Below are 24709 nucleotides of genomic sequence, written 5' to 3'. Positions count from 1 at the left end.
GGCACTTATAATAGAAACTTTACTATACCTGCAGCCATATTTAAAAAAAAAATATGGAAAGGGAAGGTAATTTATCAAGAAAACACACTAAGAGCAAAATGAAAAAGATAATGTCTTCCAGAAGGCAAAGTGATTATACTGTTGGGGAAAGGCTCTAATGCTCAACAAACATGTTCCTATGCCCAATGCCAAGGTGAAAGCCCATGATAATCTCTCTAGTACTTAACTGTAACAAATAAGAGTACAAAGTTGAACAGAAGCTGTTCACTCAACCAGCAGAATTTAATTTTGGCAAAGAAGAGATAATAAAATCTGGAAGTTTTTCAAGATGGAAGAAATAAACAATAAATTAAAAAAGACATTCTTCCTGTGGCAACTTTAGATTAAATCTTTATTAAATACATGGATGAAACAAACAGAGTGCATGACAATATGTATCAATATGTGTTGCTAAATATAAAAACTGGTATGAGAATGATGGCTTTTTCTCAGTCTTAAAGAAATATGTGACCTTTTACTTTTCTAAATGATCATGTAAAAGAGATGGGCCTTTGGGAAGGAGTTTACATATTGAAGCAATTTAATTATTCAAACTGGAAGACTGGGGATTTAGCTTAGAACACTTGAAACAATAAAACCACACAACAACAGCACAAAACATACAGTTCTAGCAAAGCTCATATGACGTCACAGTGTCTGAAGCAGCATGCACAAGGCTTGCATAGTTTGGACCAGGTTCTCTGTGCATACATTATGGCCTGAAGTTTAGTGTTTTTATGGGACTCCTGGGTGTCTGAAAAGTGAGTCTCTGATTCTCATACCTTTTCTTGGGTTCTTTTCCTTCCATTGGTTTGTCTTCTCCAGTTTCAAGGTGATAGATTTTTTTATATTATTTTATTTTGCTTTGTTTTATTTTCTTATTTTCTATTAATGTCTGTTCCTTTCAAATGAGCTACAAAAAGGGAGTAGATCTAGATGTGGGAGGTGTTGAGGAGGATATTAAGAAAAAGAGGTAAAAGAATCTGTATTCAGCATATACTATATGCGAAAATATTGTTCATTAATAATAAAAGGAAAAATGGGCTTCTAAATGAATTTCTGACATGATATTATTGCAAATTTTTCAGATTCTTGCTCAAATTTTTCTTTCCTATTGATGCTCTAACCTCTTTAAAACTATAAAATACTGCTACAATTTAGATTTTAAATTCTCTAAAGGGTGCCACACTAAAAACAGTCCAACTTGATTTAAATGCTTGAAGATATAGTCCTTAAAATGTAAATTTTAATGGAAAGTATAAGTCACTCGGAGTATATCAGTGAAGGAGAAAATTCCATTTTTTTCTTGGGGGGTATCATCACCCTCTAAGAAATACATTGGTATATATAATATAATAAATTATATATTACATGTCTATATATTCAGCAATATTATGTAATGGTAAATTAATATCTATGACTTTTTCAATTTAAAAAAAAAACTAGCTGTGTAGTCTGAGGATCAGAATATTTAAGGCTTTCTTCATGGGTGAAATTTGGGTTTTGTATGAACATGCAGACAGTTTACTCATGGTGAACTTCCATGCAAACACTTCCGGTAGCTCCTGAAATTACCCTCTCAACATTCAATTTGATGTCCACAGCTCTTATAACTAGCATGAGTGAGGTGTTTCTAAAGATCCACTCCTTTTAGTAGATATGTAATTTGGGTTCTTATCTGACCTCATGACTAGAAGACAAGATTTTGTCTGTTCCCAAAGGAGTATGAAAAACAAAACAAAATGAAATGAAACAAACAAACAAACACAAAAAGAGAGAAGGTATAAGATTTAAAATTGTTCAGGTTTAGAGCAATAATAAGTGGAAGGAAATATCTAACAAACATTTCAGAAGTCTGCCTGGCTTTTCAGAATGAAGAGAATAGTTTAACAAGCCTCATCCTCAGCCCTGGTTCCCAAGCTCCATTTTTCTCATAGCAATGGGTATTCTTCAGAGAAAAGAAAGCATGCTCATGCATAAAAGCTTTTGCCACTTGAGGTTCCTTGAAAGAGAACTAATCCATAGGGCAGTTTAAGAACCTGAAAAGAGGAAAGGGGGAGCATGACTCTGGGAGGAAGGAGAGATAGACCCTTCATGTTGAAGAATGCACAAGTGGCCCTTGGTAACAGACCTTGACTGTGGGCTTTGAGCCCCTCTGGATTTGTTGTCTATGGGAGTCCTATCTGCCAGCATAATAGATAAATTTATTATGCTGCTCACAACAAGCTACTTAATCTCATCCTGCCAACAACAGCTGGCTAAGTTTGCATTATGAAACAATTCTTAGAATTAGAGGTAGGCAGACTTTTTAATTAGGGGTTCTTTGTAAGCCTTAAACAGTTTAAGTCAAGAGCCTATTAGATTTAGAACATGGTAATAGTTCTTATCTTTCCAAAATAATCTTTATCAGAAAAGTAAATAAATGAGAAGTAAAGTCAAAATGTAGTATAATTTGGAAGTGTTAACAGTTTTGTTTGTGTGTGTTGGTGTGTGTGCTTCGGTACAAAATCCCATTATTTATGGTTAATTTAAATCAAAACATCAAAGGACCATTATTTATTCTAAGCAATAAGTCTAAGTATCTAAAATTATTTGAATTTGAATATATTATGACATATGCCTTTTATAATCTTCTACAGTCAGATTGTAGTCCATAAATTTTAAAGATATTTAGAGATAAAGAGAAGAAAGGATGTTAGAAAGATCTGGCTAATGCTCACAAGCCCTGATGTCATGACTTCAGAAGAGCTGCTCTTTATATATAAAATGAACAAATATTTAAAAACTTAAATCAGTTAAGATCATAGAAAGGTATAATTTAGCACAGATCTTTTACTGCAAATGCATTTTCCATAAACAGCATATAAAGAACCTTTGCTTCCAAATACACATTTCACAAACTTTAAATTTTGTTGTTTGGTTGTCTGCTAGCTTGCTTTTGCAATATAAGTTGATAAAGCTATTGTGGTATATGAATTTGAAAAAAAATGACAAAGTAGATTTTTCAACATATATTTATAAAAGTTTTTAATCAATGAAATTAATTCATGCATAATACGGTCTACAACCTGTTATCGAACTTGTATGTGAAAGAGATTGATGTTGACACATAACATTTTATAATCAGCTCCCTAAAATGAAAACAAGAATTCATAAACAATGTTTTGGGAATGTGGGCATAGTTCTCTAGATTACTTCCTGCTGATTGTTGGGTGAGGTAACATTTGAGGAACCCGGAGAAAATTTAGAACTATGATCAAGCCCTTATTAGCGCATTTTGTGTGGCTGATCCTTCTCAGCCAGCAACCTTGATGCTGCTGTGGATATTGGATCACCTGGGGCATGGTGACCATTGGAAACCTTTCAGGGGGTCTACCTTTACCAATCTATAGGAAACTGGAAGGAATCCACAGCTTCTCATCTTTTGTGGACGCAAAAGTTTCACCTCTTTTCCAAAGAAACACATCCTTAGACCCAAATTTTGAAAGCATTATGCAGCTATTCTCTCAAGGCTACTGCTCTGCTCTCAAACCCACAGGCAGTGACAAGGAGAATCCTCTTTATTCCATGACCTGTGAGAGACAGCAGGAATCTGCCATGATGCAGCTCTAGCCTGTTGTGGCCAGGGGACATGCATTTGTACTGTGGTCCAAAATGAGGGGCATAAACTACAAAGCTTCTCTTGGTTCTGTTTTTGTGTGTCTAGAACTTTTTTAAGGTGGTGTCTGGTCTTATATGTTGGTGTCCAGCCTTGATAGGTTTATACACTCTAGTATAGGGGCATGTGAGTTAGAAAAATTAGATAGGAGGAATAGAGATACTAAAGAAATACAGAAATATAAGATAAAACTGGGAAGGCTAGCTTGTGGATCCCAAATACTGAGTGTGCCCATATAAATTTTTCATATGCTTATATAACCAAATCCAAAAGGAGGGAAGAAGACAAAAGACTGTTTTAACATGGCACAAAACATAAACAGTTACTTGCTTGAGTACTTGAGACATCAAGCCACTATTTCCTGAGTTAAGCATTCTGATAGTTTGAACCAAATCCTGCAGGCAGTCACTCCATGGCTCCAACCTCCTATTATAAAAATGGAGTAGGTATAGACTTGAATTTGGTAAAGGTGGAGTGGATCCACATCTGTGGGCCATTTTAATGTCAAAAACAAAGATTTACTCCAATGTCACAAAAAAAAACTTTGGGTGAATGTCTAGGCAATGAGATGTCTCTGTAAATACTAGAGTTTTGCAAGTTGTTGACTTAGGTCACATTGTATTCATCTGGAATCTTCGATGGAGTTGGAGAATAGATAGTTATAATTATAGTTTTTTCTTAGTTATGATAAAAGATAAAGTAGATATAAATAGTGTAACTGTAAATCTTGCTCGATATCTGCTTTGTTATATGTAATTTTACTATGTTAAAGCTAAAACCTTCCTTTTTATTTAACAGAAAAGAGGAAATGGTGTTGGAAGTCCTTCTGTATATGTGTTGATTTTATTGGTTAATCAAGAAAGAAACTGTTTAAGCCTGTGTAGGGCAGAGTAGAGCTAGATGGGGAAAACTAAAGTGAATGCTGAGGAAAGGAAGGCAAAGTTGTAAGACACCATGGAGCTGCCAAAGGAGACAGACGTGTCCTAGAACTTTATTGATAAACCATGAGCCTTGTGGTAAAATATAAAATAATGGAAATGGGTTAATTATAGATGTAAGAGCTACCTAGCAATACATGTAAGTGATCAACCTAACAGTGATTTAAATAATATAGTTTCTGTGTGATTATTTCTGGAGTCTGAGTGGCCGGGAATGAATGAGCAGTCTTCTCCCAACATCCCAGTACCCATCCTAGGTCAGGATATCTTGTTTGTAGCCACACCTGTTGTCAACAACTTTGAAAGAGCAAAAATAAGCTCAAACACTCTGACCTTCAGTCAAGGTGAAACAGAACTCATATCTGTAGGCCCTGGCACTTATGTGGAAATCCCAGTCCTGTGTTGTAAGTCATATATAAACAGGCATTTCTCTATCCTGCTGTGTCCCATAGTCATTTGCAAATAATCACTCAAAGGTTTAATATTAATCACAAAATACTTGGTAAAACAGCATAAGCTTATTACTAACCAGCCTTTACTTTTAAATTAACCCATTTCTATTAATCTTTGCTTTACCACACATCTTATAGCTTTACCTGTGCTTCAAAACATCTTGCTTCTCCAGTGGTTGTCTAGCATCTCTCCCAAATCTGCCCTTTCTTTTCTGCATCTCAGTGCAGTTTTCCTGGCTAGATGTATTCTACTTGGCTATTAGCCAATTCAGCTTTTATTAAAGGCCGTGGCGCACGCCTTTAATCCCAGCACTCGGGAGGCAGAGGCAGGCGGATCTCTGTGAGTTCGAGACCAGCCTGGTCTACAAGAGCTAGTTCCAGGACAGGCTCCAAAACCACAGAGAAACCCTGTCTCGGAAAAAAAAAAAAAAATAAAAGCAATATATAATCACAGGGTGCAGAAGGGTTACCCTACAGCACAATAGTTCTTGGTCTTAAACATCTATAACAATTTAAAGAATATTTTCTTCAGTAAACTTATTATCTACTTATTGTATAGATGACAGTAGTTCTTCTAAAATTTAAAATTATAAATTTAATTTTGTTCTTTACTTCAAAATTGTAAGTAGGGTTATTGCTGAGGGGGTTGCTATGTGATCAAATGATAACACTTGCTGCTCTCGTACAGAACAAGATGTTTTGGAGCACAGGTAAAACATGAGTTTTGTTTCCCATTTTTTTTTCATTTTGTAAGCATCTGCAATGTAACTCCAGTTCAAATAGGTATAACCCCTCTCCTTGTTCCTTGGGGTACAAATAAAGTGTCAGACCCTCAGTAGATATACTCAGAAATAAAAAAAAATAAAATAAATACTAAATGTGGGTAAAAGTAACATGAATAATCTATATTTAAAATTTATCCTGGCATACTTTTGGAGCTAAAAATATTATGCAATGGCAGACAGATTTTTAAACAACAGTCATAATTTATTCTATGCTTACAAATTCAATACTTAGTGTCAATGTTTCTTAAAATTAATTTTAAAATTATTTAAATTTTATGGAATGAATTGTCTTGTTTACACTATTAGAAAATGCTGTATATCTTACTGTACCCAAAATGCTGAAGACTGACACTATTATGAACACATTACACTGGATCCATCCTTCCATGAGAGCAAATGACAGCCTTTAGAGGAGACGAAATAAAGGCAGCTTTCTTACTGACTGTAATCAAGAAGAGACCTGGAAATAATTCTCCAAGTAGCATTCCTCTGGATGCAGAAAGGAAAGACATTCTGTTTGAGCAAATTATACATATTTATACAGGGAAGACTATTTCTTACACATATGGTGGGCATAGTGTTGAGCATGTTCCCATCACATGCTCAGAAATGACAGGTAGGAATGATTCCAGGTAGAACACTTAGTAGTATAAGCTAAAAGTTTCCTTTTAAGTCACTCAAATAAAGCAGGCTAATGTTCACTGATAATTTTGGTTGATTTTTCTAGAAGTATCTTTCTAAAACATACAACCAAGCAAAGAGTCTCTCCCCTTAAGAAGCAATATATCATAAGCAAACATAAAAGGAAAAAAAAAAACAACAACTTTGAAATAAGTTTAGATACTATCAAGGAACACATTCCACAATCACAGGTCATTTTGACAAGTCTGGCTTTATTTAGCAATACCTGCTTCAGATAAATAAATAAATAAATAAATAAATAAACAAACATAAAAAAACCCATCCTACTCAGCTGAGAATAAATGCTTCTTTGCTTCTTTTTTACGTAATTCAAAACCTTTTTTTCTAAATTGTGTAGCATATAGTTGATATCCAAGATAACATGGAAAAATATATGTTACATATAGTAAATTAAATATATAACATATATTATATGGTACTGAAATAAAAAGGCATAATTATATGATGTTGGTAAGTGTTTCTAAAGCTACTACTACTTTAAGAAAACCTGGTCTTTACGTGTTACATCTTCTCTAGAATATTTATCCCACTTTTTAAAAAATTAAAAATATTTGTGTCTGTATGTGTCACCATGTGTCTGCATGAGGTTATGTATGTGCCAAAGAGCACACATTGAGGTCAGAGGACAACTTACAGGAGTGGTTTCTCTCATTCCACTACCTGTCTCTCAGAGAGTGGACTCAGGTCAGAAGCTTCAGCAATGGTAGCTGCCCTTTAGCTACTGAGCCATCTCCTAGGTTTGCCTTCCGATTTTTATAACTCATTGACATCTTTGACTCATGATTCACTGTTTTTCATGTTTATTCCTTCCATATAAATCACTGTTTTATTCTATGTTCTTATGTTCTACATATAAGCAAAATTCAGAAATATTTTTATTTATATCTGGTAGAAAAATTACATTGAATGTTATGACCTTGGTGAAAAGAAACTCTCACAATTCTACCTGTTTTTTAATCATTACCCACTCAGTTTCCCTGAAAATATTTTGTCCCCTTATGGTATTATATAACTGGAAATATCTACAGTAGGGTGGTTATTAACTATTTGTCAGGAATTTGTGAAACATAAACACATTTAATCTTCACTAAAGCAGTAAGAAATTGAGATAAACAGGTCAATTATAGAGATTAAGAAAGGAAAGGCAAATTGTCTAAGGGATCCGAGACCCTATAGTTTATAACATGGACAGTAAAAATATAAACTTTTTATAAGCTTGTTGATTATATTTCTTCACCTACTTAGATCTTTGACAGAACTGATCCCAACTCATATTTATCTATGAATATCTTAATCCAGAGGCAGCTAATATCATATAATGATTACTTAGTAAATCTGAAGTAACTAAATGAACAAACGAATAAATGAATGAATTAAAAAACAACTAATTTTCTATAAATACCAAACTTTTCATGGGATACTTGAAGAAATTTCCAAAGACTTTATTCTTTGAAAATTTAATACCATCATGTATTAATAGTCATATTAACTATTGCTTCCTCTTCTGACTCCTTCATGTTCCCTATGACACTATGACATGCCCCTCTCCCAATTTCATGGAGTTTTTGTTTGTCTTTATTGTTTTTTCCCTTGATGGCTCAAGCCCACACATGTGCATGTATGGCACCATCAACTGGAGAATGAAAAACCTACCTGAAGCCACAACCTCAGGAAAGAATTATTTTTCTCTCAGCAACTATCTGCTATTTCTAACTCCTCATTAAGTGGTGGGGTATAGGAACCACCTAGCCCATCTCTGTGGTAGATTAGACTAGCTTTGTTGTATAGCATTTCTGTAGGTTAACAAAAGTGGCCATGAATTCATGATTGTGATAGCCATGCCATCTCCAATATTTTACCACACTTCCCCCATTATCCAGCTCTTAGGTTCTTTTTGTTTGCTAGGTATTCTTCTCAACATTGACTCCATCCCCTGCCAAAACAGAAGTTTCTACAGACAAAGATGAAAGCAGCCTGGTCTATGAGCACAAATACAAATATTTGGAAATAATATTATAACCTGATGATTTAGAAAAATAGCAACAACAAGTTCTAGCTCGAGGTTCTTGGCTTCCCCTGCCAAGGATTTTTGACTAACATTACGGGACCAGGCCTGAAATTCCCTCTTGTGGAGCAGGTCTCAAATCCAATCTGAAAACGGGTAATTTCCCCTTGATAGTTGTTTCATATTGCAATGGCAATAGCATGTGGTGTCTTTGAGATCTCTGAGCTTCCATGAACAACAACTTTTTCTATGGCTTCACTGAGATATCCTATTATTAACCCATTCCTTCTGTGAAAGGCAGTGTCCACACAAGCAGGGTTTTTCACACATTATCAAATACAAGATAAAAAACGAAAACAATTTAATGAGGTATTTAAGATTTTACATCACAAATTTGTACAAAAGTTTATTGATTGTTCCTCTATACAGACTATATAAGGTTTCTGTCTTAGTCTTATCAACTCTTGGAATTATAGAACATATTAACTTGTTGTGCTGGTTAGTTTTTTGTTTGTGTACACATAAGCGACAGACATCTGGAAGAGGTAGCCAAAAGGATGAAAATATCTTCACCAAAAAGGCCTATGTGCAAGACTGTGTTTCATTTTCTTAACTGATGATAGGGTGAAAGGACCTTTCACACCATAGGTGGAACCAACCCTGTGTAGATGGTCTTGGGTTGTATATAAAATCAAATTGGACAAACTTTAAGCCAACAAGCCAGTAAGAAGCATTCCTTTATGGTTTCTGCTTCAGTTCTGGCATCCAGACTCCCTTCCTGCTTCAGTTTTTTTTTTTTTCTTGGCTTCTCTTGATAAAGTATGACACCCATCCTTTGTTCATTAGTTTGCTTCTGCTCAGGATTTTATCCAGGAACACCTAAGTAGAATACATATAAACTCCATCCTTGTTGGAAAAGAGAAAGCTACCGTCATGCTGATACTAAATCAGAACCCTGGGAAATAAAGGTCAGAGAAGATATCACAGCATTGCCTTACTCTTCTTTAAAATTCAATTTAGTGGCTTTATTTATTTTGAAATAAAAGGTGTACTGATACAGATGAGATGCAGAATTCAGTCGTCCTCCACATTCTTCCCTATGCTCCAGTTTCTCTCCCATCCTCAATGTGGTGATCCCCTAATATGCTGCTTGGTAATTCTTGTCTAGGAATTGCCAGGCATAGGATTCTTCTTTGCTCCCAATCATCACATCCCACGTAGACTCTATAGATTATCTATATTATCTATATAGTTGTCTCATAATGACTATGTGACCTTTAGAGCACATGACTGATTTTTATAAGTCAACCAATTAAGACACTCCTTGGAAAATATGTTTGAGTATCTCTCTGCAAACAGAAGAGGTGCATGTTCTTGTGTCTCCTTCTCAGTGTCCCATCCAGAATAACCCCTGATCTCTATGTGTTGTCTTTCCCATACTGTGCCTGTTCAAAGGTTCATGAGTACTACAAATTCATAAGCATTTTTTGGAAGTTGTATAACTGACAATGTTGGATAATAGAGATTAAGAATGGTCCAAAAGGGCCTATGTGGTTTAGCCTGTATCCCCTCCTGGAACTTTTTCCTGTGTGCCTTTGTAAGGAGGATGATAGTTACCAGTAAAGTCGATAGGGAATATGGAAGAGTTTCATTCAACACGCACATGCTCATACACACACACACACACACACACACACACACACACACACACAAGCAAACAAACAAAGAGACGAGGGGGAGAGAATAAATATTTATAAAACCCACAGAAATTTAAATAAAGCATGTAGCAGGTAATTAGGGGGATGAATGAATTAATTTGATATGTAATAGTTTATATTAGAGTGACCTTTTTCTCTCGCTTGCTTTGATGCCAGGCTGCAGATAAACCTTCAGAAAGTTTAGAACCTATCTACAAATTCTGTTCCTTTAAAATGAAACATATAGTTGGGAAAGTTTTCTTCCATAATTTTGTTGAAAGTATTTTCTGGGCCTTTGAACATGGGATGTACTCACTCATATTTGGTTTCTAGCCATAAATAAAGGACATTGAGCTTATAATTCATGTTCCTAGAGAAGCTAAATAAGAAGGTGAATCCAAAAGCAAAACACATAGGCATCCTCATGAATATTAACCTTAATCAGGCGATGAAAGGAGACAGAGACAGAGACCCACATGGGAGCACCGGACAGAAATCTCAAGGTCCAAATCAGGAGCAGAAGGAGACGGAGCACGAGCAAGGAACTCAGGACCACGAGGGGTGCACCCACACACTAAGACAATGGGGATGTTTTATTGGGAACTCACCAAGGCCAGCTGGCCTAGGTCTGAAAAAGCATGGGATAAATAGGGACTAGCTGAACATAGCGGACAATGAGGAATACTGAGAATTCAAGAACTATTGCAGTGGGTTTTTGATCCTACTGCACGTACTGGCTTTGTGGGAGCCTAGGCAGTTTGGATGCTCACCTTACGAGACCTGGATAGAGGTGGGCAGTCCTTGGACTTTCCACAGGTCAGGGAACCCTGATTGCTCTTCGAGCAGATGAGGGAGGGGGACTTGATCGGGGGAGGGGGAGGGAAATGGGAAGCAGTTGCGGGGAGGAGGCAGAAATCCTTAATAAATAAATAAATCTAAAAAATAAAATAAAATAAATAAATAAAATGAAACATATAAACTTGTAATATTATGATTCACATGAATAAATCTCATTCTGATCATAGAACACTTGTGACAGTAAAAATAATTCTAAAGGCTTAATCACTGTCAGAATTTCAAATTCTTGTTTACCATAAAATGATTGAATCAAGTAGCTTATTAATTATATTAGAATTGAAAGCTTCATATATATATATATATATATATATATATATATATATATATTACACCTACAATGTTTGTGATAGGAATTATCTTGCTTGTCTGATGTTCTGAATAGCCACAGCAATCATCAGAGTTACCCTTCTACTTTATACTGACAAAAGTATGCACTATCCATGGTACAGATGCTTGTAAAAAGCTCTATCAAAATCACTTCTGCTACTCTCTCTTTCTGTCATGTACTGACCATCTAGTACACTGCCCTTCAAATCACATGAAACTTCTGTGACCTGGACAGACACTTGAAATAATAATAGACACAGAATCTCAGATCATCATTAAGTGACTTTAGAATTGTTGATAGTAATAAACAATTTTTATTTGCGATAATGTTGACCTCATCACAATTATCCTGCAGTTGTATTAGTACAGTGCTCTCAAACTTCCCACTGCTGCAACCCTTTAAAGCAGTTCCTCAAGTTTTGGTGATCACAGCCTTACAATTATTTTCATTGCTACTTCATAAATATAATTTGGTTACTGTTAAAAGTCATAATGTAAACATCTGATATGCAGGATATCTGACATGCCACCCTTGTGAAAGCATTGTTAAACTCCTGAAGAGGGTTGTGAAATATAGGTTTAGAGCTGGAATCTTAGAATGTTGCTTAAATAATCCCATGGCGATCTCAAACTGCAGTGGACTGTGGATTCAGCATGCAATTGGTTCTTATGATAAAGATTATTTTATTTCCTCCTGCTTGTTCCGTATGCTGCTTCCTTTTCTACTTATTCAGTGTTAAAGAGATGAAAACAAATTAAGCTATTAATTGTGTAATCCTGTCACCCTCTATTCAACTCAAAGGACACATTCCTAGACGTACAGTGCGTGTGGGAGATTGCACTGATTACTTAATTCTTGATATCATAGTTTTACCTCCTATATACCAATGATGAACTTTACAAATTAACACAAGATTGTCAGTAGTAACCAATAATAAGATGAAAATTATAATCTACTGCAGTTTAAATAGTACAGCTACATTTTGTATTCTCTCTCAAATTATGCTGTGCTTACTTTTTTCTTTTTGGGACAATATGAGAAGACACTGTCTATGAGTTGAGAAATGGGAAAGATAATATAGACACTCTAATAGCAGCATATAATTCTCTTCTTTTCCTATGAAGTCACACAAAGAATTTTGCTGATTCTTATTAGCACATCTCAATAGGCAGGACCACCACTCTTCCACCCTGCGGTGTTATTTAACAAAAAATAGTTACTTGAACACAAGTACTACAATGTCATAACAGTTGACCAAATAACAGAAATGAAAACTAGGTAACTAAAGTGCAAATAGCATTTACAGCATGCATGCAATGCAGGAAGATGGTGGGTGTGCTTGTCAGGACAGAACTGATTGGTTGAACTTATATAATGCTATTCAGAATGATGCAATTCTTAGGGCTGACGAACTGTTTATTTCTAAAATCTTTCGTTTCCTTTTTTTTTTTCAGGTCTCATTTCAAAGATGGTGACTGAGCAGATGGGAAGAGATTGTGCAGGTAAGGAAAGTCTACACATTTAACATAAGTAGCCATCTTGCAACAGCATCAACATTTAGTTTATTGGATAATAAGAACCGTGCAAATACAACAAAGCATTTTAAATTTCCTGTTTTCAATTTTCTTTTCCTTTGCCACTGGTTAACCCTCCAGATATAAGATGTTTAGATGATGAAATCAGTTATATTCGTCTCTGAACATTCTCCTTTCCTAGAAAATGCTGACTTTCTCCTCTGAGGTTTGTGTTTCACAGGCTGCAGCTCTTACTTAACTTCTTTCCATTAATTGTCATGATAACCATTCTACAATCCACAAGGAGAAGGTAATTAGCTGTTAACTGAGTGTCCAGGTAAAAACCTGCTAGCCTCGAGAAAGAAGCCTTGATTTAGGACTTCTATCCAGAAATTATATGTTAATGTCATTATCACTTTAAATTCACTACTTTGAAACTTTGGAAATTTTTCTATGAAAGTCCAGAAGGAATCAATAGACTCAGCAAAAGAAAAATGAAAAGAAAATATATCTGTGTTTGAGTTTCAAGCCAGAAGTTGATTTCCTAAAAGAGCCACATTTGCTTGTAATGAGCAATTGTTTGGATATACCAATCACACCATATAATTAGTACACAATTCAAAATAAATCAAAGACAAGGCATTTGCAGCACATCAATTTTGATTACTTTTGGCTCCGATATTTTTGAGCTTGAAGCTGTCAGAGAAGCTATGTTAGGTTTTGCAGATGCACTTTCTTTGTCTGTAAAATGTAAGGAACATATAGGTGGATTTCCAGGCCTAAACTCCCAGTGGACAAGTTTTCTCTGCCCTCAGCTTAGAGTGGTTTTCCAGTTCAAGTCAGAAGATTGTTGTATACCCTTAAATCCCAGAACTCAGGAGACAGAAGCAGGTGAATCTCTGTGAGGTCCAGGCCACCCTTGTTTAAGAAGTGAATTCTAGCACAGCCAGAGCTGCTATTTAGACAAACCCTGTCTTGAAAAACAAAATAAAGCAAAAGATGCCCAGTTCAGTCTCAGTTATTCAAGTTTCCTGTGGGGTGGCTGTTCCTTGTTTTTCTAATGTCCTTTGCGGACCTACCCTGTCTGGCAAGAATCCTTTACTAAATTTTTATTCTAACCATCATATTCCCCCTTCAAAGTAACATTTTAACTTTAGTTTTACTTACATAGTGCAGTAAACATTTTTCTGTCATTATCTAAAGTATGTTAAAATGAAAAATCATTCTTGCACTTTATTAATGTGCTTGTATATATTTCTGTTAGGCTATAAGAAATAACTTTCTGCTTCATAAATTTGACACCCAATTATATACATGTTGTCAAGATTTGCTTTAAAAAATTTTCTGTAGTAGGCATTGAATATAGTAAGGTCTTAAATATATGAGGTAAATTTCCTAAGACTTGGGTATGCCCATAATCCTTAATATTATTATTACAATTGTCAAAATAATAATTAATATTTAAAACAGTGTCTTATTAACATACCAAGGCTAGCCAGAAACTCACCATGTAGAACACGAGAACAGGCAGGACTTCAACTTTTCGTCACCCTCAGTAAGCCACCTGAATAGCTGGGATTATAGAGTTGGGCCATCCTGACATATCATTTATAATTGGCCTTTCTTTAATTTGAATTGATCAATTTATTACTAACTATAACAAGCATACTAGATGTTAATCCAGATATAACAAACTACGAAGGTGTTAACAGCATAAGACAATCCAAGACTGTTTGTGGTCTCAGTAAAAAAAAAAAAAAATTCCAAGCAGAGAGTCTCTGGGTCTCTGTAAGGAGAAAAGCAATCTCCCTGCCAAGCCTGAGTTCTCATGAGGAGGATTTTCGATGCTACATGAGGATAACTTGCTCCTCAGATCATATAGCTGCAGACACATCCATCTCCTAAAGTGAGTTAAAGAACAACATCAGAGGCATTATAGATCATTCACCATGTATCTTGCCTTCAAAGTGAGGGCCGGATCATTGACAACTTTGTAAAAAACATGAAATAGTATGATCTGCATTGAGAAGACAATGATCTATCACTAATGGTCTTAAGTAGTAGGAGAGCATGGTTTTGCATATTAGGAAGATCACTTATCACAGTCTGAAGAAGGACTGGTAAAAGGATGAGGATACCACTCATTCATACACGTGGAAGACAACATCACATCAAATTAGATAGTGGTTCCATATCTGACAAGAACTGATTGATTTGAGATGCATTTCAGTAAAAAAGACTTTGTAGGCATATTGGAGAAAAAAAATTTACAAATACTTCTCTGAATTGGATGTTGAGGCTACTTATTCCCTGAGATTGAAATAACTGAAGGAGAAGTAGATGTTTTTGAGAAAGAGGTTCAGATAAGGACAGCCTTCCTCTCATAACAACTGACTGAAGATTTCTAATTATAAGGTAAAAAGAGGTTCAGCATGTACTCAAAGTTACACTGACATTTAGAAAAACACAGCAATAGGTATTAAGTCAGTTTGAGCTATAATAGCAAAAAAAATGGAGCAGCCTGTAAAAAACTAATGAATGTCTCAGGATACCGGAGGCTATTTGTCTGAGTCAGAGCACAGAGGAAAGAGGTTTACAGTGAAGGACCCCTGAATTTGGCCAGTTTCCATCTTTGTGTGTTCTTATGGTGGAATAAGGGATAGGCACTAGTCCCATTTCTGATGGTACTGCATTTATGATGTGACTATAACCTAATAACTCTGTCTACTAATTACGACACTGAAGGTTAAGATTTTAACAAAGAAATTGTGGGGCTAAAAATATTTAGATTCTACTAGAGATTTCAAAAGAAGGAAAAGAGGACAAGGTAATCCTGCTAAAAGAGGGAAAGTGTTTTAAGAAGAGAATGGCAAAAGTGTTTACTGGGGCTGAAACTGAGATTACATAATTAATTCAGAAACAGCAGCATATTAATAAAAGCATTTTGTTGTGTTTAATTACAGCAATTTATTCTTAGACTTCAATATTCAATATTCTTTTTGGCTTAAGGCCTTTTAGAGTTCAAGGCTTGAATGTGAAAAAATTATTATGTTGGAAATTAGTTTCTCGTAGCACTGTCAGCAATCTTCACCTTCAGATAAAATTCCAAATCAGGACACATCCAGCAGCATTGAGTCCTAAAGAAATACAACCTGCACTGGTGCCTTCGGAAGTTGTAAATGCTGCACAGCAGTTTGGAAAACAGAACAATTGAAACACAAATTATTTGTCCCTCTGGAGATTTACTTGCGATCGAAACAGCCATTTGTTCTGTAGTGACATGGACAGGTCTGGTATTTCTCTCTGAATTCTCCTTCAAGCTTTTATGTAAGTGACTGCAATTTCAGTTTAAGGCATTCCTGGAGATTAATGAATGCCTGAGAGGGAGAGTTCTTTGGTCCATTAACTCCAACCAGTCATTAATTTCCATGAAAAGTCCTACATGAAAGTTAGTATTACTCATACAAACTGAAAATAAAAGAAACAAAGAGTAAAACTATGGATTTATCAGTTCTTTCAGGAAGATGAAAGTCAATTCATCTGGGAGAAAAAAAATGAAAACTGAAGTTCTTGAATATAAATATGAATAACTTGTACATAACCTGATTCTTGGCAATGAAGCTTTGTTGGAGCTGAAACAGTTAAACTGCCAGTTGAAGATTATTCATCCACAGACCTATTTTTTTTTACACAAAGAAGGGTCTTTTTAAATGCTTTTATGTGACTGTAGTGTCATTTTTTGTAAATTTGGTATAACCTATTGAGTTTTAAATTTTTATCCTGTTTTGTAAACAGAAATTTCTTAGTTTAACAAAAAAAAATGTTCTATGTGATTCAGAAATTGGTTTCAATTATTCAGAGACATAACCTAACAATTTGCTTAAATAAAATACATACGAGAGCAAGGTAATCTTTAAATCAATGAGTCCTAATATTTCAGTTGGTTTCAGATTGTTCCCACAAGGAAGGAAAGATGACAGAGGAGTTGAGAGTGCTTGTTTTTGTAGAGAAGCTAGGTTTTGTTCCCAGCACTGACATGGTAGCTCACAGCCATCCATAACTCCAATTCTACAGGACCATATACTCTCTTCTTATGTCATGTATGCTACCTGACAAAGTGTATCGATTTATTAAACACAATGAACTATCTCAATATAAAATAAGATTGTAGGGAAAAGGGCATGACTGAAGAAACTTGCACTGGTCCTGAAACTAGAGCTAGAGAAAGAAGTACACTGTGGATCTGAGACTGAAGCTGGTGAAAGAACCACTTTAGATGTAAACCCAGAACCCGAAAAACACATCCAAACCCTGAAACCAGCGCTAAAGAAACACACTTTGTCCCTAGAATCAGAACCAGAAAAAAAAAAATTACACTGGCCCTAAATTGTTTTGTTTATTTGATGTGCTTGTTTTTGTTTTTTAAATTAGGGCTCAGGAAGAATATCAAACTGTTTAGCTTGTTTCTTTCCCTCATTTTCTCCTTCAGAGACTGGTCATATTCTGCCTGGTCCAAAACCTATTACACTTCTCTCTTCTCATGCTCCTGATGACCCTCAGTGGATCAACTATTTATGTTTTTGTTGTTGATAGCACTGTGTTGAACTCTTAGAATGAAATAGTGCTTCCCTGAGTAATTAGACAATTTATATAGATAGTCATATAAATAAAACTTTTAAAGGTATTGATTCACTTAATCAATCCTAAAGTAACTTAGAATATAAATAAAGTAGGTAATTATGTGTTATAATTTCACAATACAAATGAAATTAAAATATGTTTATGTATTCTAATTGCTAATACTGTAATAGAAGAGATAGTATTTAAGGGAATTCAGTAAAGCATGATACTTTTTAAAACTTCTTTTAAAATACATTATGTTGTATTTAGCAATTTCAAATGACAAAATATTGTGCTGAGTAAGCACATTCAAAACCAGACATGTATCCACTTCGAACAATTTATTGTCCTTTTAAGTACAAAATAGTTAAATTGAAATAAATATACAATATAGTGAATTACTGTGGCATGGTATTAAAAAATTCAAAATAAATTTTTCATATAAAAATAACTAAGTTATTTGCCTGGAGACAATGGAGGCAATGGTACAGTGAGAAAAGTATTTAACTCAGGTTCTGTGGTGGTGGTGCATACCTTTAATAGGAGCACTCTGGAGGCAGAAAGAACTTAATGAGTTTGAGGTCAGTCTGGTCTACACAGTGAGATCAAAGAAAGTCAGGACTGTACAGTGTTACCTTTACTTGAAAAAATTCAAAACAAACAAAAAATTAACTCATGATTTTTCAAAGTTTCATTATTTATATATGTTAAATGGTTTAAATACCATTACTCAGAAAATGTGGCTTTTCCAAGAAAAATAACTTATTTTATTTTTCTCAAATCCCTTATATTTTATATAAGTATTAATTGAGATCATTATTTTAATATGTTAGCGTATTCAAAATTCTGTTTGTTTTAACAAAGATAGTAAAACTAATGACCATTTAGTTCTGACATATCATTGATTATAAGGATCTACTCCAAGTTAAGAAACTATTTATTTAATAATTTTTGTGCATCTAGACAATAATGAAATAATAAAATTATACACACATACATTTTTCCTTTCAATTTGAATTATGTTATGAAATTCATATCTGTGAGAATTTGGGAAATTCCATTGTTTTAAGGCTTAACATGCCATAGGCAGTATTGTATATAAAATAAATCATTCAAGTTTTTTGTTACTTTATGTCTCTTTTACAGGAGTAATTAGGCAATAAGGATAAATTTGTTTCCTATTTTTCAGATGTATTGAATAATGCTATTTAGATTATTGCAGGTAAATGTTCTCATTCAGAAAATCAGCACGTAAGAAAGTCAGGAAGGAAAATAAAAGAGAGGGAGACATGAATATCTAGAGAGGAGATGAAAGGCTCTTTTGAAATGTCTGTGCTTATGTGACTCCACCGATGTTCACCTACCCTGCTTGAGAAAATAAATACTGCAAAAGGACAAGGCCAATGTTTCAGCCCCTGGTGTAGCATGTCTGGGATGGGAGGACTTTTGCAGGACAAAAGTCCAAAAGTGTAAAGACACTGCACACAACAATTTTGGAATTGAATTACATGGTTGCCACTCTTAAACACTCATATAGTTCCCCGGAGGTAAACGAGTTCAGAGGAGATTGAAAGCAAGAAGTATAAAATTTGAGTGATGAGTGTCCTGGGGCCCATAATCTTGGGACCTTCTTGATCTTCCTTTAAATTATTAGGTGACCATGAATAAAACACATCTCTGGCAGAAGAATCAGCAGAAATATGAAATACCTCAGTAAATAACTGATCTGAAGGATGTTCATTAGAGTTGATTTTAACTGATGCTCTCCAAAGCAGAGACATTTACTATTGAAAAATAGAAAAATGAGTCAGGGAGAATCTTGGGGCACAGACAATGAATTGTATATGGAACAATACAAAGTTGAAGGGTTATAATTAAATGGAAGAAAGATTAAAGGATGAAGTTGAAAGAAAGATATTACCATTCACAAATAAATGTAGAAATACAAATATATAAAAATAATTATTTCTACTAGCACAATGGGGTAGCTCAGAAAAAAATATTTTGCACAGAATTGAAGGAATAAACATCATGTTGAAAGGGAGTATAAAGTACCAAAAAAAAGTAACACTATTAATTAATAGTGTTACTTATTTAGACAAATTTTAACAAAACAAAAAGTCTTTAGAAGGAAAAACCAAATCATCTCAAAAGAAAATAAATATATTTGGACAAGGGTCTTTGCAAAAGACAAAACTAACTAAGAAAATGAAAGAATATTATTATTATTTATAAAAGAATGAATTTGTTTATCAGAAATTTAATAGCAAAGAGTTGACATAACTTACAAAAGAATCATTGCCATCCCATAAGTCTTTAGACGTATTCCCCTAATATCCACTCTACAATGCAAGTCTCTATTTGATTTTCAAGAAAGAAGCAAAGGGAAGCAAGCAATCCAAGTGATATTTCCAGATAACCAAATGTCTCCCTTGCAAGAGTTTAGCATTCTGATTAGACAAGCACATGAAACAAACACAAATGTAGACTAAGTGCTGGGGAGATGAATTAAGGGGTTAAGAGTACAGACTTCTCTTTCAGAGATCTGGGGTAGGATTATTAGCACCCAGATAGTGATTCAGAAGCTCATGTAACTCTAGTTACAAGAGAATTTGATTCTCTCTTCTGCAAGCACTGCATGTACCTGATCTACAGACATATATGCAAGCGAAACACTCACATGAAAATATCATCAAATATATGTGTATATCCATACATACACACACAACTCTTTTAAATTATTCTTATTGAAGGAGGTTTTAGAAGAGAAGATCCATAAAAAAAAATGTTCTAATGTTGCTGGGCAGTGGTGGCGCACGCCTTTAATCCCAGCACTTGGGAGGCAGAGGAAGATAAAACATACTTAAACAGAGTAGTGTTTCAGTAACCTAAGCACAGATATGTTCACATTTGTGGATTTGGGTAACCCAAGCACAGGTATTTTCACATTTGTGATTCCATCATAACGTATAGTTACATTGCCAAAGGTTTAATAGTATGTTTAATAGTATGAGCTTAAGTTGAGGGTTCTTGAAAAGATTTCAGGACTCTAAAAGAGTTTAGAATTTTCTATACAAACAAAAATTTGTTTTATGAATATATCTCTATTCGCAGGGAAAGATATACAAATATCATGCATTTTCAACAAGTGTTGTAGAGGGAAATTCAGAACTTAAAGGGAAATTCCAAGACCCTTTGACTTCCATCTGTAATTTATTTTTCTTTTTCAGGAGAAACAGATGGGATTCAGAGACTATTGTCTCCAAGGGTCTGTTTATCAAGTAAACCACAGTTATCTTCCTGTCTCTAAAAACTGTGTCTATTTATGTGTTCTCTGTAATCTTTATGTTAACTGGATTATTCTACTGTAGCTCAAATGTTGATACTAAAATTTGTTATAACTTTCTCTTTCTGTTAATAGAATATATGCATGTCTACTCCTTCTCTTGCATCTTTAGTATCTTCCTCATTTGTTTTCATACAGGACGGTGAGTTTTACAACAAAAAAAATTGAAAGATCCTGGTCCTGAAAAAGATGAATCTTAATTAGAAGGCAGTCCTGTTGTGGAGAAAGCCATTCTGTTTTTATAGAGTGGGAAAGTTTTAATTGAAATGAAATGAGTCCCTTGACAATGATTCGTTACTTTTAAAGAAAGGGTTAAGGTGGTCTCTTTTCCTTCTTCTCTTCTCTTTTTCTCTCCTCTCTGCTCTACCTCTTCTTTTTTTCTCTCATCTGTCTTCTCCTCTGCCTATCTCCTTCCCTCTCCTCCCTCTTTTTTCTCTCTTTGTCTCTTTTCTATTCTCTATTCCTCTCCTCCCCTCTCTTTTTTTCCCTTTATATTCCCTTTTCTCCTCCCCTCTCTCCAAATCATATTCTACTCACATGCCTCTGTATTTTCAATTTTTTCTGTTAAATAAATGTTTTATCTTTATGAATTACCCAACTTTAATATCTGATTATATCCTAATAACCTGTAATAAGACAGGGCATCTCCAGATTTCTTACTTCCTCCACTTTATCTTCTAAGAAAACACCATGAGATTATTTTCCCTTTTATTACAACTTTTATTTTCTTTCTCTAAAATTGATGTTTGTTTTCATCTTAAAATATTCATAAGGTATAGACATCAAAGATATATTACTATAAGATAGTCAATAATCTCAATTGCAAATTCATTTTTCCCATTAAGGAGGTACATACCCTGTGAGGGATTTTTTTAAAATTATAATCCCTTTTAGAAGCTGTTTTTTTTTTTCAGTTCTTCTGTTTCAAAGAGTACAAGGCAAAGGTGTTAAGATTTTTAAGTCGTGTGCAGTTTAACATCTGTGGGTGCAAATTGCGTCTCTAATAAAGCTAAATGGTATTTCTGGAAAAAAATATAAAATATTAGTAACTTTAAATACAGTACATTTGAAAACTTTTCAAGATACACAAATAATGTATTTGAGGAAAATAAATGGCAAGAAATCAAAATGTTGAAATGAGCATCTATCTTTAAGTTGCTGTGCACTAAACGAGCAAAGAAGACATGAATTTCATGGTGAGGCCCCATAGCATAATTCCTGTAGGTGCAGTTCAGTTCTTAGCTGCAAATGTGGGATGAGAAAGGAGAAGACAGGCTAGAAAAACATTTTAAAGAAGAAAGTTCAAGTGAAATTTGGAGAGAAGAAATCCATGCACGTCCCTATGAACTCCTTTAACATTTTTGTAACCTTCCCTTGTGCTCTCTGGTTATATAATCAATGGCAGAATATGTTCATATCAATGCATTATTTTTAAACCACGGCAGCTTTTGAGACAGATATGGAAAAATGCTACTCCACATGAAGAGAACCTGTTCCCAGCACTTATATTGCATTTTTTTTTGGCTTAAAGCATTATTACAAAGAAGTTGCTTTACTGTCCCTGTCTATTAAGGAGATATAGATTTAGTAATCGTCAGCCAGAAAACGAGACAAGATTTTTTTTTTGTAACTTCTCACATTTCTTTTCTTTTAGGGTATAGTTAAGAAACATTATTCCCTGATAGTTACCAATATTTCTTGATTTGTCTAAATGTAGCACATAAAGGAAGCATACCTATTTACTGTTTGCTAATCTAAGTGTTGAAATTGTATGTTTTGACAACAGTCTAGAGTCAGTGGCATAATAGTGTATCAGTTGCATACATTACATCATAGAGACCTAGAGTTTCAGAGATGGCACAGTGGTTAGGATCACCAACCTGTCTTGCAAAGGACTAAAATTTGGATCCCAACACTCATATTAGGTAGCCTACAAATGACTATAAATGCAGTTCCATGAGATCCAATTCCTACTTCTGGTCTTTGAGAACACTGGCTCACACATGGTATATGTAGAGACAGATAGACTCACATAAACACATAAATAAAAGAAAAATATTTTTAAAAAACATTTACTGAAAACATGCACGTTTTTAAAGTGTATTTATAATCTTACATCTTTAATGGTCCACAGATTAGGTCCAGGTTATGTGAGACCTCTTTATGTTATCATTAATATTAACTTAAGGCTGAAGCTTGGTATGTTTTCTCATAGAAGTGGTTCTTCGGGTTGTTCTCTTCTTCCCCTCTGGATTTTTTTCAAAATTTCTTTTCTTATTCTTTTGGGTTTCATTCCACATTGTTTCTTTCAAACCTATAAAACTGACAGAGTGAAGGGCTAGGAGACAATTGTAAAGACAAGCACCATGGGATGAAATATCACTGCAATTGGAATAAATATCTCTTCTGACGTATCGATTACAAGCAAAGCTTATAATGTTGCCAATACAAAGTTACAGTGGGGACAAATACCCAGTGAATCGATAATGGGGTCATTTAAAATTCTCACCTTAACACAGAGAAATAATTGAAATGTAAGGGAAAATAAAATTCCTCCACCGTGGTTCTGGAGACATATAATTTATGCTATTGAAAAGAAAAACACAGCATTTGCAATGCAAATTGTAGGTCTATATTTAGTTAGTCTATACTAAAATTATACATTCCTTGAGCCTTCTTTTGTGCATTGGAAATTAAAAGAAAGTCCTTAAAACAAAGAACTTCAGTAGTGATAAAAAGGGACCAGGTGTTCTTCAAAACTATGTCTCTCAGATGGATTCTGAAACCTAACTTTGATTAATTAATTCACCCTTTAAAGGCTTTGATTGCCTCTAATACACCTCGTGAGAGTAGAGACATCTTAAGGGACTATTTTTCTTTTATTGAGCTAGGAGAATAGGGGATTTGTTTAAATACTTTCAGTAGATGGAATCAGTAAGACATAATGAAGCAAGAAAAAGAATTCCAAGAGGGGAAGGGAGATGTAAAAAGTTGCAATTTAGGTTTTCTTTATTGTAGATTATTTGGTATATTGATAGTTACTTCTGATTATTGCTAGGATAAATTTCAAGACATATTAAAATAAAATTAACATCTAATAATTTATTTTTATATGATTATGAATTACATGGAAGGTTAGACAATATCCATGGAGAAACATAAAGATGATAGGAGAAATTCTGGTTTAACTACAGTGAGTTAAATTCATTTTCAAACCAGATTTTTTGAATAATGGAAGTTTTTCTGCAATCTCTGAACCTGAAAAATTTTGCAAATGTTGAAATATGCTAAGCACTTTGAGCTAATAATTTGGGGGCAAAACCCAAAAAATGCTCACACTAAAAAAAAAATGCATTGAGGAAGGTTCAAAGTGGTTATAGGGGTCTGTGGAAGTCTTCTAGTGGGAAGACAGAGTTCATTTAAGGAATCAAGTGGTGTAAGGATATCACATTCTGATCTATGTTTAATTAAAAAATAGTATAAAAAGGTAAAGTGCTCCATTCTACTGTTCAGGTTCCCAAATTATAATCATTTTCCTAGAAATGTCACAGAGCACAAAACAATATTTTTGTGTTATTTAATATTTCAGTGTTACTTAAATCACAACACAGTTGAGACAGCATAGTATTTCAATTCGTGAAGAGAAAGTGGTATTTCACTTAAGGTGCATCTCTGAGCATGGCATATTGCTCTGTGTGGTCAACTGATAAATCATATTTTCTTATCTGTTAAACAAGTTTCAGAAGTGGGGAAAATGGTCATTTTTT

This window comes from Microtus oregoni, unplaced genomic scaffold (assembly GCF_018167655.1).
Source record: "Microtus oregoni isolate MIOR12 unplaced genomic scaffold, Mior012 000043F_ref0000047, whole genome shotgun sequence".
Lineage (NCBI taxonomy): Eukaryota > Metazoa > Chordata > Mammalia > Rodentia > Cricetidae > Microtus > Microtus oregoni.
This window is presented reverse-complemented; position numbering follows the sequence as displayed.